Source organism: Malaya genurostris, chromosome 1 (assembly GCF_030247185.1).
Source record: "Malaya genurostris strain Urasoe2022 chromosome 1, Malgen_1.1, whole genome shotgun sequence".
Lineage (NCBI taxonomy): Eukaryota > Metazoa > Arthropoda > Insecta > Diptera > Culicidae > Malaya > Malaya genurostris.
The window spans coordinates 65573743-65588076 of NC_080570.1; the positions used below are offsets into that span (position 1 = coordinate 65573743).

Genomic DNA, 14334 nt, shown 5'->3' on the forward strand with positions numbered 1-14334 from the left:
ACAGAATGATTACCTGACAATGTATTGAAGCGAGTGCTCCGAAGCGGCCTAGAGAAGTTAGGGTCGGGAAGGTAACAGTTCGGCTGAAAAGTTCGTATCGTTTAATAGAAACACACATTTTTTTTGCCAAAACTCGTTTCTATTATTCAACATAATTGCCATCAGAGGCGATACAGCGATTATAGCGATCTTCCAACTTTTCGATACCATTTTTGTAGTACGATTTGTTCTTTGCCTCAAAATAGGCCTCAGTTTCAGCGATTACCTCTTCGTTGCCTCTAAATTTTTTACCAGCGAGCATTCTCTTGAGGTCTGAGAACAGGAAAAAGTCACTGGGGGCCAAATCTGGAGAATACGGTGGATGAGGGAGCAATTCGAAGCCCAATTCGTTCAATTTCACACTGCTCAGAATCATCAATTCGTTGTTGTTTTTGATCGATTGTGAGCTCACGCGGCACCCATTTTGCACAAAGCTTTCTCATATCCAAATATTCGTGAATAATATGTCCAACACGTTCCTTTGATATCTTTAGGGTGTCAGCTATCTCGATCAACTTCACTTTACGGTCATTGAAAATCATTTTGTGGATTTTTTTCACGTTTTCATCGGTAACAGCCTCTTTTGGACGTCCACTGCGTTCATCGTCTTCGGTGCTCATATGACCAGTACGAAATTTTGCAAACCACTTACGAATTGTTGCTTCGCCCGGTGCAGAGTCTGGATAACACTCATCAAGCCATTTTCTGGTATCGGCGGCACTTTTTTTCATCACAAAGTAGTGTTTCATCAACACACGAAATTCCTTTTTTCCATTTTTTTCACAATAACAAAAGTAGCTTCATTCAAAATGCAATATCTCACAAACTAATAATCAGACAGCTGTCAAATTTATACACGTATCTTTTGAAGGTTGGTACTAACTGAAAATGGTATGGATTTATTTCTAGTGGCGCCCTCTCATAGAAACGATATGAACTTTTCAGCCGATCTGTTATACTTTTCATGAAATTCCTTTAAAAACTAGGATCCCAATTGCCCCATCCACCTTATTCGCCCATTTTGGCTTCCTCGAACTATCACGACGTCATTGTGTTTAAATTTTCGGAAATCTCAAGCAATCTCTAAGAAATCGATGTGAGTTTTTGACTACTACTTCGTTTTGAGAAACGTTAAGAAGGCTTTTGCTGTTCTTCACAAGTTGGAACAAGGAACCAACCACGGACCACTAATTTTCATGCTACTTATGAATGACTTGGCGGGTAGTATTACAAATATTTCACATCATCGCAAGATTTGTGGATTGTGGTACTCTACAAATGGACATTGAGAAGGCCTTATACACGTATTACCGAAATGGTACCCAGACTGTTTTTGTTACTGCGAAAGCTTATGCAGTTTTGATACTCCTCAAACGGAGCACTCAAGACTTTTTACTATGTGTATTTTCACTAGAATATTTACACTAGTTCTGGAATATGTAGTTACAATTTGGGCCTTGTATAACAATTTTTTCATCGTCCGGATCGCAGGGGAAAACCCAAGTTTTTCGCCGTGTTTGTTCTTCGAAGACTACGTTTACAGGATCGTCTTCAATTACTACGTTACGAGAATCGCTGTGCTCTCATCACCGAACGTACTCTGTAAAATAGATGAATATTTTTTCATACGCACCCATGGTTAACCCATTCATTATCCTGTTTTTCCAGAACCATAAGTCGGATTTGGATGAAAGAAAAAATCTACGTGAATTCTATTTTGCATTTTTGAAACGGTACTAAGAAGATTTTACTATATTCAAAAAATTTAAACATTCACCTGGTATTACTAGACCCGTAAGATGGATCTCGATCAAATTAAATAGAATCTAGTGAAAATATAAGACTATTTATTTGAATATAACTTTAAGAAAATAGGTTCAACTAAATTTGAGAAATCGAAGTGAGCTATATCCCGCATAGCGTTTTGGCTACCTGGGCAGCCATGGCCACCAGAAGGCTACCAAAATTGATTCAGTTACGGTTGTCAAATCCAATTTGACAAAACAAAGTCGCCTGTATCCAAGTTAGCCGAGCGTTTTCATCTTCTCACCTTCGCTGAAAATGTCAAAGATTTCAATGTGGAAAAATCCTGGTGGATACGGTTGTATCGTTTGAGTTGTATTCCTGGCAGCGGTGAGGCAGCCGGTCACCAGAATGTCTGCCAGCCATATTTTTCCAGCTGGCAGCGTTTAGTCAGCCGTCTGGCAGCCATGCGTATGCGGGATATAGCTATATTCAATCCGAAACCGGAAGTTGAATCCCCACTACGGAATATTATGATCTGAGAAAGTTTCTTCTCTATTAACATATAGAATGTTGTATTATTTACTTAAGTTGCTCATTATTTTCTTTGCAAATTCACAAATGCTTTATAAATTTTGAATCACACTTTCGTCAGAATCACGATTCTGTTAGCGCTCATGAAAATGTTTCGCTCCGATTTTACAATGAGAGGAAATGCGTCGTTGATTATTGTCAGTACCCATTCGCCCTCCGTATGGTGGAGTGCTTTTGGGAATTAAGAAATGCTATTCCTTTTATAGATTAAACATCCCTTCAACTTCTAGTATAGAAGTTGTTGCTTGCCAAATAAACATTAAAGGCAAAGATATTTGCATAGCTTCGGTTTATATTCCTCCAAAAGCACAAGTTGGACAGCAACAGATTAATGAAATGGTTGAAGCCCTTCCTGCACCACGATTGATTCTGGGGGATTTAAATTCGCACGGTATTATGTGGGGTTCCGTTTACAATGATAGCAGATCATCTTTAATACAAAACATTTGTGACAATTTTAGCATGACGGTATTAAATATGGGTAGCATGACACGGATCCCAAGACCTCCGGCACGCCCAAGTGCATTAGATCTATCTCTTTGCTCAACATCAATTCGACTAGATTGCACCTGGAAAATACTGCCTGATTTACACGGTAGCGATCATTTACCAATCATCATCTCAATTAGCAGTAGCAATTGCATTGCTACTTCCGCTAGTATTGCATATGATTTGACAAAAAATATCGACTGGATTAAATACCAAAGTAGTATCTCTAGTATTTTGAATTCAATGGAAGAGCTCCCTCCACTTGAAGAATATGACTTCCTCATTTGTTCGATTCTGGAGGCAGCAGAACAATCCCAAACTAAACGCTTTCCTGGGCCAACGACTAACAGAAGGCCTCCCAACCCCTGGTGGGACAAAGAGTGCTCAGAGGCTAAACTCGCAAAACAAAATGCTTGCAAGACGTTTCTAAAACGGGGAGGAGGAACTCCTCAGAGTTTTGAAAAACTTATGGTTTTAGAAACCAAGTACAAGAGCATACTTCGAGCCAAAAAATGTAGCTATTGGAGACATTTTGTCGAAGGTTTGTCAAGAGATACCTCAATGCGCACTCTTTGGAACACGGCCAGACGAATGAGGAATCGTAACGTGGGCAATGAGAGTGATGAATACTCGAACCGATGGATATTTGACTTTGCTAGGAAAGTATGCCCAGATTCTGTTCCTACGCAGAGCATTATACGGGAATCTCCTCCAAATAATGGTTTTATTAATAACCCATTTTCAATGATGGAATTTTCTATAGCACTCTTGTCTTGTAACAATAACGCTCCAGGGTTGGACAGAATTAAATTCAACTTGGTGAAGAATCTGCCCAACCTCGCAAAAAGACGTTTGTTGGAATTGTTCAACAAGTTTCTTGAGCAAAATATTGTTCCACCTGACTGGAGACAAGTGAAAGTTATCGCCATTCAAAAACCGGGGAAACCAGCTTCCAATCACAACTCATATAGACCCATTGCGATGTTGTCCTGCATCAGAAAATTGTTCGAAAAAATTATTCTACGACGTCTCGACACTTGGGTCGAGACGAACGGTTTGTTGTCAGATACTCAGTTTGGCTTCCGTAGAAATAAAGGGACGAATGATTGCCTTGCATTACTTTCGTCTGACATCCAAATTGCCTTCGCTCAAAAGCAACAAATGGCATCTGTATTTTTAGACATTAAAGGAGCATTTGATTCAGTTTCCATTGATGTTCTTTCAGACAAGCTTCACCAAAATGGACTCCCAGCGGTTATAAATAATTATTTGCACAACCTTTTGTCAGAGAAACACATGCATTTTTCACATGGCGATTTGGCAACACTCAGAAATAGTTACATGGGTCTCCCGCAAGGCTCATGCCTCAGTCCGCTCCTCTATAATTTTTACGTAAATGACATTGACAGCTGTCTAGTAACCCCATGTACACTAAGACAATTGGCAGATGATGGCGTGGTTTCAGTTACTGGACCCAAAGCTATTGATCTGCATAAACCATTGCAAGATACCTTAGATAACTTGTCCGATTGGGCTGTTCATCTTGGTATCGAATTCTCTGCGGAGAAAACAGAGTTAGTCGTCTTTTCAAGAAAGCATGATCCCGCGCAGCTTCAGCTCCATATGATGGGAAGAATGATCCAACAGGTTTTAACTTTTAAATACCTCGGGGTGTGGTTCGATTCCAAATGCACGTGGGGAGGACACATTAGGTTTCTGATAACAAAATGCCAACAAAGAGTAAATTTTCTTCGAACAATAACAGGATCTTGGTGGGGTGCTCATCCGGAAGATCTAATAAAATTGTATCAGACAACGATACTTTCAGTGATGGAATATGGATGCGTTTGCTTTCGTTCCGCTGCAAACTCTCATATTATCAAACTGGAGCGAATTCAGTATCGTTGTTTGCGAATTGCTTTAGGGTGCATGCATTCGACACATACAATGAGTCTTGAAGTTCTGGCGGGAGTTCTTCCATTAAAAGATCGATTTTGGGAGCTTTCATCACGCCTGCTAATAAGATGTGAGGTGCTGAATCCCATGGTAATTAATAATTTCGAACGACTAGTCGAGCTTCGATCTCAAACAAAATTCATGACAGTATATTTTAACCATATGTCACAGGAAATCAACCCTTCAAGATATATTCCTATCCGTGTCAGCCTCCTAAATGTCCCTGACTCAACTTTATTTTTCGATACATCCATGCAGCGCGAAGTGCGTGGAATCCCGGATCATCTACGTTCGACGGAAATCCCAAAAATATTTTCAAGTAAGTTCAGGCATATTGACTCTGAGAAAATGTTTTACACGGACGGATCGCGAATTGAAGAAGCGACAGGGTTTGGTATGTTCAACAATAATGTTTCGGCCTCATTTAGGCTTCAAGAACCTGCATCTGTTTATATAGCAGAGCTAGCAGCAGTTCATTATAGTTTGAGTGTAATCGTCACATTAATTCCAAACCATTATTTCCTCTTCACAGATAGTCTGAGTGCAATTGAAGCCATTCGCTCAAACATGACTGGCAAGACTGAACCGTTTTTCCTGGGCAAAATAAAACAGTGCCTGAACGACATATTGAACAATAATTATCTAATCACTATAGTCTGGGTCCCGGCTCATTGCTCCATTCCTGGCAATGAAAGAGCCGATATTTTAGCCAAACGTGGTGCTATTGAGGGTGAAATTTATGAGCGACCGATTGCTTTCAACGAATTCTATAGCTCGTCTCGCCAAAGAACACTTGCCAGCTGGCAAGCTTCTTGGGATAAAGATGATCTGGGTCGGTGGATGCACTCAATTATTCCGAAAATATCGACAAAGGCATGGTTCAGGGGACTGGATGTGAGTAGAGATTTCATTCGTGTGATGTCCAGACTCATGTCCAATCACTACACGTTAGATGCACATCTCCTTCGAATTGGGCTCTCCGAGACTAATCATTGTGCTTGTGGCGAAGGTTATCGAGATATTGATCATGTCGTTTGGACATGCGTGGAGTATCGTGATGTCAGATCTCAACTAATAAATTCTTTGCGTACCCAAGGTAGACTATCCAATATCCCAGTTCGAGACATTCTTGCTTGTCGTGACCTTTCATACATGAAACTTATTTATGATTTCATAAAGAAAACTGGAGTTTCAATTTAATAAAGGCCCCTTTCAAGACTTAGTTCTGATCCCAGCAGCGTCCATGAGTTCAACCAATAGCTAAATTAGAATAAAAATAATGTAATGATACAAACAAACTCGAAACAGTTTATGAAATTATTAACAAAATGTCTGAAAATAACAGCTTATTTTATAATTTATAGAAGTTAATCGTTTGGTTCAAATAATATTTCCGAGTAGATTTCATAATTAATGACGAGTTACCTAAGATGATATTTAAGTAATAAGAGAATATGTTTTAATAAATGCAAAACGTTGTGACTATGTTAGAATTAAATTAGGATAAGAATATTATGTAAAAGTGATGCTACGGCGAAGAAAAACTTATGTAAACTGCCTTAAGAAATAAACGTATTTATGAATAAAAAGTACCCATTCGCAAATGTAACCAAATATGCGATATTAAATTGAGTTACAGCATTCAAAATGAAACAGTTTTGAATGATGAATTAGAAACGGACGAATCGCATGAAATTAGAAACGGAAGAATCGCATGAGTGCATCCAACATACCGAACAAACTGTAACGTCAGTAACAGACTTTTACGCCACCAACGCTATGAAGTGGATAAACACATTTAAAGCAAAGCCCTAGAATTACATTCCTGTAGTGGAATTTGACTTTCTGTTTCAACAGACTTTGCAGCCGATTCAGAATGTACAGAACCATTGCATGGTAGGTGCTACGATCCTACTGACACTAAGAATTCTTCCAGGTCGCGGCTCGAACATACGAATACTGGCTTGTAAGACAAGTGCCCTATGCATTGAACCTCCAACCCGAGGCAAGCATTTACTGAATACTAAATTTATTCTACCTTGTTGGCAGTTCACTGGTGATAATTAGGTGTTATACGAACGATTTGAGCGCAGCGTTTCTGATGTGAACCAGAAACTCAAATCCCACGCCTACCTATGTCTAATTTTGTAATTTCACGCTATTTCCATTGTCGCCTACTGTGTATAATTAAGATCGTGCAATCCGATGCACGAAAGTAAATCACGCCAACAAGTCGTTACCCAATGCCGGAACCAGTGCATCACTCCAAAATTTATACTTTTCAAAGGTATACTATTTCAACTGTTCGTTTGCAGAATTCGCCATCCATACTAAGAAATCTCACACCATAGCACCAGGACATACATGATAACATGATATGTGTTTCCAGTGAGAGCAAAGTTCCCACACACTCCTTATGGTAAGTTCAAAAGAGTGGATTGGGGCAAACAGAGTAAGAATGGTGTCAGTAGTGTTTTAGTTTGTCTTTGTTACATAACACATGGATCTATTAAACAAGTTAGTTAAGTAATTACTAAATCAAATGTTCAATTCATTGTCGTCATGATTTAAGCGCACAGCAATTTGACTGGTAGCCATTAGTGAGTAAAAGCTATCTGGTAAATAGATTCCAAAAGATGCTTCGTTTACCCCGATATTCCCGTACATGCTAAAATGCCAGCGATGAAATTTAAACATTGCACACAAGAGTGTAATTAATGATTTGTTTTGGTATTACCTAACGTGATCCCGAGCCGCAGTGGTTGAAAACAATGGCATGCTTAATTGTGACACAAGCCTAATTAATTTTCTGCGGATGCCACACGACACTACAGTAACTGCAGTGGCGTATCTAGGCGGCGAGGCGAAGAGGGGATCGTTTTGTTTTGCACGCTAAACCGATAGCTGCTTCATAGGCGGCGGCATATAATATTTTGCTCCGGGCACAAATTTTCCTAGGTACGCCACTGAGTAGCTAGTCTCACTGTGGCAGATATTCAATAGGAATACAACATAAAATCTTACATTCAGTTTGTGTTTGACACTTCACATTTGCAAAACTGTTAGGAACATTTTAGGTTTGTACAAGAATTAATTATTAACAGTGTTAAATGTTGCATTATTGTTAACCACACTAACAAATCATTACCGTTGTTTTGATCATAAAATCATAGCACAAACGAAGGCATTCCAGGAAGGACTGAATTGAATCACACGCGATAAAGTTCATGAGTCAAATTTTGTGCTAGGGCACATAACCGATTTTTATACGTTTACGTTTCATCTTATGCCGTTTTTCATTGAAAAACACTGGTGGCGTGGATTGCTCTGGTTTTGCACTTTCGAGCAGAAATGCAACATTCTGACGGTGTTTCATTGCGATTTCTGCTCGAAAGTGCATAACCAGAGCAATCCACGCCACCAGTGTTTTTCAATGAAAAACGCCATTAGACTCATCAGCGCATAGCAGTTCAAATTGAAATGCTTCAGTAGTAGTAATTTTTCTGGATCTAAGCAATGGAACACACCTCTAAACGTAAACTGGAACGCTACAGTCGAAGAATGTTTGCTCAAACTGAGCACGTCCGCCTTCGAAATCTCATGGATATTAATTCTTTTTGCTTTTCTCATAAAGAAAGGTTATGCAATCACTGTGACAACCGACTTTTGAACCGAGGCCCGGAGAGCCGAGTTTTATGTAGCATTCGACTCTGTTCGTCGAGTATACAAAATGTCTGTGTGTATATGAGTGTGAGTGTGAGTGTGAGTGTGAGTGTGTGTGTGTGTGTCTGCTAGACCGATTTTCTCAAACTTAGATTCAAATGAAAAGTCTTGTAGCCCCATACAAAGTTCCTGAATATTATTTGGATTCCGAATTCCGGATCTGGTTTTACGGAGTAAAATGTGCAAAAATTGAGAAAATGAACGCACCAACTTTTCTCAAAGATGGCTGAACCGATTTTCACAAACTTATATTCAATAGAAAGCTCTTATGGTCCCATACATAACTCCTGAATTTTGTTTGGATCTGATTTCCGGTTTCGGAGTTATGGGATAAAATGTGGATAAAAATCAATATATGTGTACTCATTTTTCTCAGAGATGGCGTGACCGATTTTCACAAACTTAGATTTAAATGAATGGTCTTATGGTCTTTCACAAAACTCCTAAATTACAAACTTCTGAATTTCATTTAGATTCGTTTTCCGGTTCCGGAATCGTAGGGTAAAGTGTGTAAAAAATTCTATACCTTCACTTAGAGGGGTGAAACGAGAAAAACATCCAAACTGACCCCAAAACTACTCTTTTTGAAAGTCATTATCAGTAGACGGTCAAACAAACTGATTTCGGCTATTCTGGTTCCCAGTTTCCGATTTCGGAGGCACAGGAAATAGTGGTCATATTTTCTCAAATGGATCTCACTCACTTTTCTCAGTGATGGTTTGACCAACTTTTACAAACTCAGGTTTCAATGGAAGGTCACTTGGTTCTGTAAGGAATTCCTGAGTTTAATCCGGATCTGACATCTGGTTTCGAAATTATAGGGTAAAGTGTGGTAAAACTATTATACCATCACGCAGGCGAAACAGAAAACGTAAAACAAATCTAAATCGGCCAAAAAAACTACTTTAATCGGTAGTCATTATCAGTAAACGGTCAACTGGATTAAAATAGGTTTTTCTGAATTTGGTTGATTATACAAACATGTTCTACAATAAAATCAAATAACATGGGACAAATATAGTTGTTTGTAGAATCAGATACTCAGTAGAGAAAAATTTCGTATAACCCAAGTTAGGAATACTTCAATGATTCTAAAAAAACGATTTGCAAAATTCATCCGATGTTTGCAACTGTTGAATACTAGTTGCCATTATGTATTTATGTACACCAGAACCAAAACTCTGGATCAGGACTGAGTTCTGGAACGAAATTCAAGAACTAAATTCAAAATCTGGTACAGGTTCAGAATTCAGTTGCAAAATTTAGGTTCGGAATCCAGATCAGAAAATGCAGGTCACGAATTTTGGAACTGAACTCATTTTCAGAATCCAGGTACCGTCTTTAGTTGTAGAACTGAATTTTGAAATTGAATTACGAACCCTAACAAAGGAAATAAGGTCAGTTCCAAATTTAGTTCCAGTATAAAGGGTGCTCCATCTTTTATGTCGATATGTAAACGCTGAATAACTTCCAAATTTACCAACCGAGCGATTGCATCAGATATGTTTTGGAAACGTCAAATCGGAAACAAAATATCGCGGCAAAAACACACCATCTGACAATCACCTGATTTAGGTTAAAAACTTTTATCATAAATTACTGATCATATTTCTGATAGCATGGAACAAAAATTCTGTTGTTGTGTTCTCGAGATATTCACGATTAAGTTTTATCCATTCTTCCAGAGGGGGAATTTTGAAAAGTAAAATAAGACGTTTGATTTGAAAACAGATTGAAAACATGATATGTGAATACAACTGTGTAAGGGAAACCGCAAAAAAAGCTACCGCAAAGACGGGACTCTATCCCGTATCTAGCACCTATCCGAGGAAATTGATTTCCAAATTAAACTACCATGCATGTGGAAACTCATAAAGAAATAGTTTTTTTATTAACTATTTATTGGAATATGAGTTAAAATTAAATTATCAAGATTTAAATTGGGTGTTCAGCCACAAGTGGTGACTTTTCAGCCCTATTATATATATGATATGGTTGCTACCATGAGGACATCATTTGCTTCCGCAATTCTGAGATTTTTATGTAGGGAAAATTCTAAACCTACTTGTATTGTGTAATGGGGAAAAGGAACTTATATACTAACTTACTAACTAATACAGAGAGCGAATCGATTCAATTGAAGATTGCATCGATTTTTGTCGGAATTTGCTTATAATATTATGTGACATTACATCTAATGATTCTATATTTGTGAGTCTGTGTAACTCATTTGTACTAAGCCAGGGAGGACGCTTCAAAATCATTTTCAGAATTTTATTCTGAATCCTTTGAAGCGTTTTCTTCCTGGTGGAACAACAACTTGACCAAATTGGTACTGCATATAGCATGGCTGGTTTGAAAATTTGTTTATAAATAAACAATTTGTTTTTTAGACAAAGCTTAGAATTTCTGTTTATAAGAGGATATAAACATTTAATATAATTATTACACTTTGCCTGGATCCCTTCAATGTGATCCTTGAAAGTGAGTTTTTTGTCATACGTTAAACCTAAGTATTTAGCTTGATCAGACCATGTCAATTCCAAACTATTCAATTTGAGAATGTGATTGTGATTATTATTATTATTGGCTTATGAGGAAAAATAATTAATTGCGTTTTTGCTGCATTTGGTTTAATTTTCCATTTTGACAGATAATCACTGAAAATATTTAAACTTCTTTGTTGGCAGATCACTCTTAGATTTCTACCTGTGGCTAACAGACTTGTGTCGTCACAGAATAGCGATTTCTGACAACCAACGGGTAGATTTGGAAGATCAGAAGTGAAAATATTATAGCAATTCAGATTTAGAATTCTGATAGCTAACCTGAAGAGTACGATCAGTTAAATAATTTTGAATCATTTTGATCAAATAAATAGGAAACTTGAAATCAGACATTTTTGCTATTAAACCTTTGTGCCAAACACGGTCGAATGCTTTTTCTATGTCTAGAAGAGCAACTCCAGTGGATAACCCAGAAGATTTATTTGCTTTTATCATGTTCGTTACTCTGACAAGCTGATGAGTAGTTGAATGTTCATGACGAAATCCAAACTGCTCTGGTAAACATTCTTGGAACATTCTTCAACCGAATGAGCAGTTGAAGATTGTCATCCATAATAGGAGAATTTAATTTAGTTTGAGCTGCGGGAACCGAAAGATTTCTAGCTTCGATAATGCAATGATTCAAATTATCAATTGCTGTGTCAATGTCCGCAGAATTTTCTAAAATAGTTTCATCATCCACATGATTTTCAATGTGAGACCTGTAATCCAACCAATAAGCTCTATGATAGTTGAATATAGAACTAATTTGATTAATTATAGCTTCGTTGGAAAGTCTGAATGTTACAGGTAGATGATCTGAGTCAAAGTCACTTATCATTATATAATTATAAAAATCATCTTCACTCGATTTTAAAGATCGATCATTCCAATTTAAAATATTCAAATAATTATTTAACATCACTGTTAAATTTTAAATTCATCATAATATTATTTGCAAATTGCCGTCCGATTTAAAATGCTTCAAAAAGTGATGAAGTCGAATTCATTCGGATGATCATTTGAAAAAGTTGATCTTGTAGGTAGATCATTTAATTTTCAGTTATATCGCCTAAATCGACTTCATTTAAAGAAGTGAATGGCATTGAAGGAATATTGGTAGGCCATTAGAACTGCCATTATAAGAAGATGATTTGACTGATCTACCTATTAATAAATTGTTTTCGTTAGAAGATGAATTGCAAGGCGTTCCTGTGTTTTGATTGTTTACGTTAGAAGAATTAAGTTGTAGCTTTCTACCTGTTACACTAGCGTAACTGACATTAGAAGAAGGTGATGACGAGTTAGATCTACGTGTCAATAAATTGTTTTCGTTAGAAGACGAATTGACCTGTTTTTTTGTTTTGAATTCGAAGAAATAAGTGCCTTAGAAGAATTAGGCGTGGCATTTGTAACGTTTTTTTTTCAGGTATGTTCTGTAAATTTAAGGTCGTCGATTTGACTTGTTGTCTAAGCGAACGAACGTTTAATTTTTTCCTTGACAGGACATTTCAAATAATTGGATTTATGATTTCCAACGCAATTAGAACATGAAAATTTATCTGTGGTTTCATTCATTGGACAAACGTCTTTCGAATGCGATTTAATAAGCCTTTCAAGACAGCCTTGAAGGGTCTGTCTGATTTTATATCATATGAATAAAATTTATGAAGTTTTTCGGACAAATATCGGATAAGACGTTCGTAATCTTCCAATCCATCAACCAAGACTCGACATTCTCCTCTTCGTCCGATTTGAAATGAGACTTTTACTTCCGGGAGAAAAGTAGAAAGCTCAGTACAGAATTCTTTGAAGTCGGAAATCATCACCGTCACTGGTGGCATAGATTGTTGTTTCTTCCCAGAACGACAAGCGTCCATTTTGGGAATTTTTGAAGAATTTTCTTCTATGTCGCTACAATCGGATTCAGGAAGAATCTCGTAAATATTGTTAGACGGCATAGGATCAACGGAAGGGAAATCCGTCCGTTATCTTTTATTTTTACATTAAGATTCTATAAGATCGTGAATGTTATTAGAAAAATGTTGAATAACGGATTGTGATTCATTCCGTATTGAATTATGTTTAGCCTTAGGCTTGTTGCCTTTCCGGTTGGACGCATGCATTTTTGAAATGAATGGAATTTGTAATTAAATAGGCTAAATTAGTTTTCTTTTAGACTCCTAGTTTGGAAAAATCTTGATAAAGACTGATTTTGTGGTAGTCTTAATAAAGACTGATTAGTTCGAAGAATAGTTCATTGAATAGCCTTAAGAAAGGCTGATCAATTTCTTAGTCTTGAAAAAGTTGGAACTTAAATTCTCTTGATATTACACTCACCAGGACGCTCAATGATCTCCGATGCGATTGATATTATCTTCATTTCTCCTGTCACTGCTTGATTACGATGTGACTGAATATTAATTAAACAGCATAAACATTGAATTATATTCATTTACACCAATAAACTCCGAAGTCCGATGATTTTTTGCAAAGAACAATGAACTTTATCAATTTATGTTTATGTTAGTACTCTCATTGATTTTTCCATTTTTTATAAATATAAAAAATAGGTATAGAAATCGCTCAAACTTTAGAAAAATTTTCCGAGGCCCGGAGGGCCAATCGATTCAGCTCGACGAACTGAGAAAATGTCCGTGTGTGTGTCTGTATGTGTGTTGTCAACTAAGAGGTCGACATCTCAGAGATGGCTGGACCGATTTTGATCAAGTCGCAAATGAAAGGTCTTCCCGTTACCCTGAACGTTATTGAATGGTTTTGAGATCAGATGATTACTTTTGAGTTATACGAAGTTTTATGTCAAAATTTTCAGTTTTTCGACAATATCTGTCACAATTGACCTTGAAAACGGTATTTGTTTTTAGATTTAGATTCCGCACGGTAATAGCTATCCAACAAGCCATAGATTGTTTAAACCCGTTCATTTTTAACGGAGATATCGATATTTTTGTGTAAGCGACTTTTCCCCTTATTCCAGTAGTAGGAATTTCGAGCGCTGTATGACAAAGCAATGCTTGGGAGCAACGTGAAGCACGATTTTTTATACTGTTACATACAATTGTTTCTAAGTATGTACAACATTCTTTTTCAAGACGTTTTGCTTCGGATCGATTTTTGCACGGTTGATTTTAGGCAACATAATCGTTCGAATATGACATATGTGAATCAGTTGATGGCAAAGATGGCAGCATTTTCGAGTTAAAAACAATTGCATAATTTAGTT

At 37.2% G+C, this 14334-nt stretch overlaps 1 protein-coding gene across 4 annotated transcripts in view; it reads left to right on the forward strand.

Moving 5' to 3' along the window:
- Window positions 1–14334, forward strand: part of LOC131440328 (allatostatin-A) — a 120053-nt gene that overhangs the window by 88491 nt on the left and 17228 nt on the right. Inside the window, exons 1-2 of one of the 4 annotated variants that reach the window (XM_058611504.1) lie at window positions 7092–7108; window positions 7173–7240. The exons of 1 other annotated variant lie outside the window; for it this stretch is intronic. The gene's annotated coding sequence lies outside the window, so the exon portion shown is untranslated. Of the gene's footprint in view, window positions 1–7088; window positions 7241–7793; window positions 7899–14334 lie in introns of those variants that run through there. 2 more of the 4 variants (XM_058611503.1, XM_058611505.1) reach the window with 2 other exon arrangements.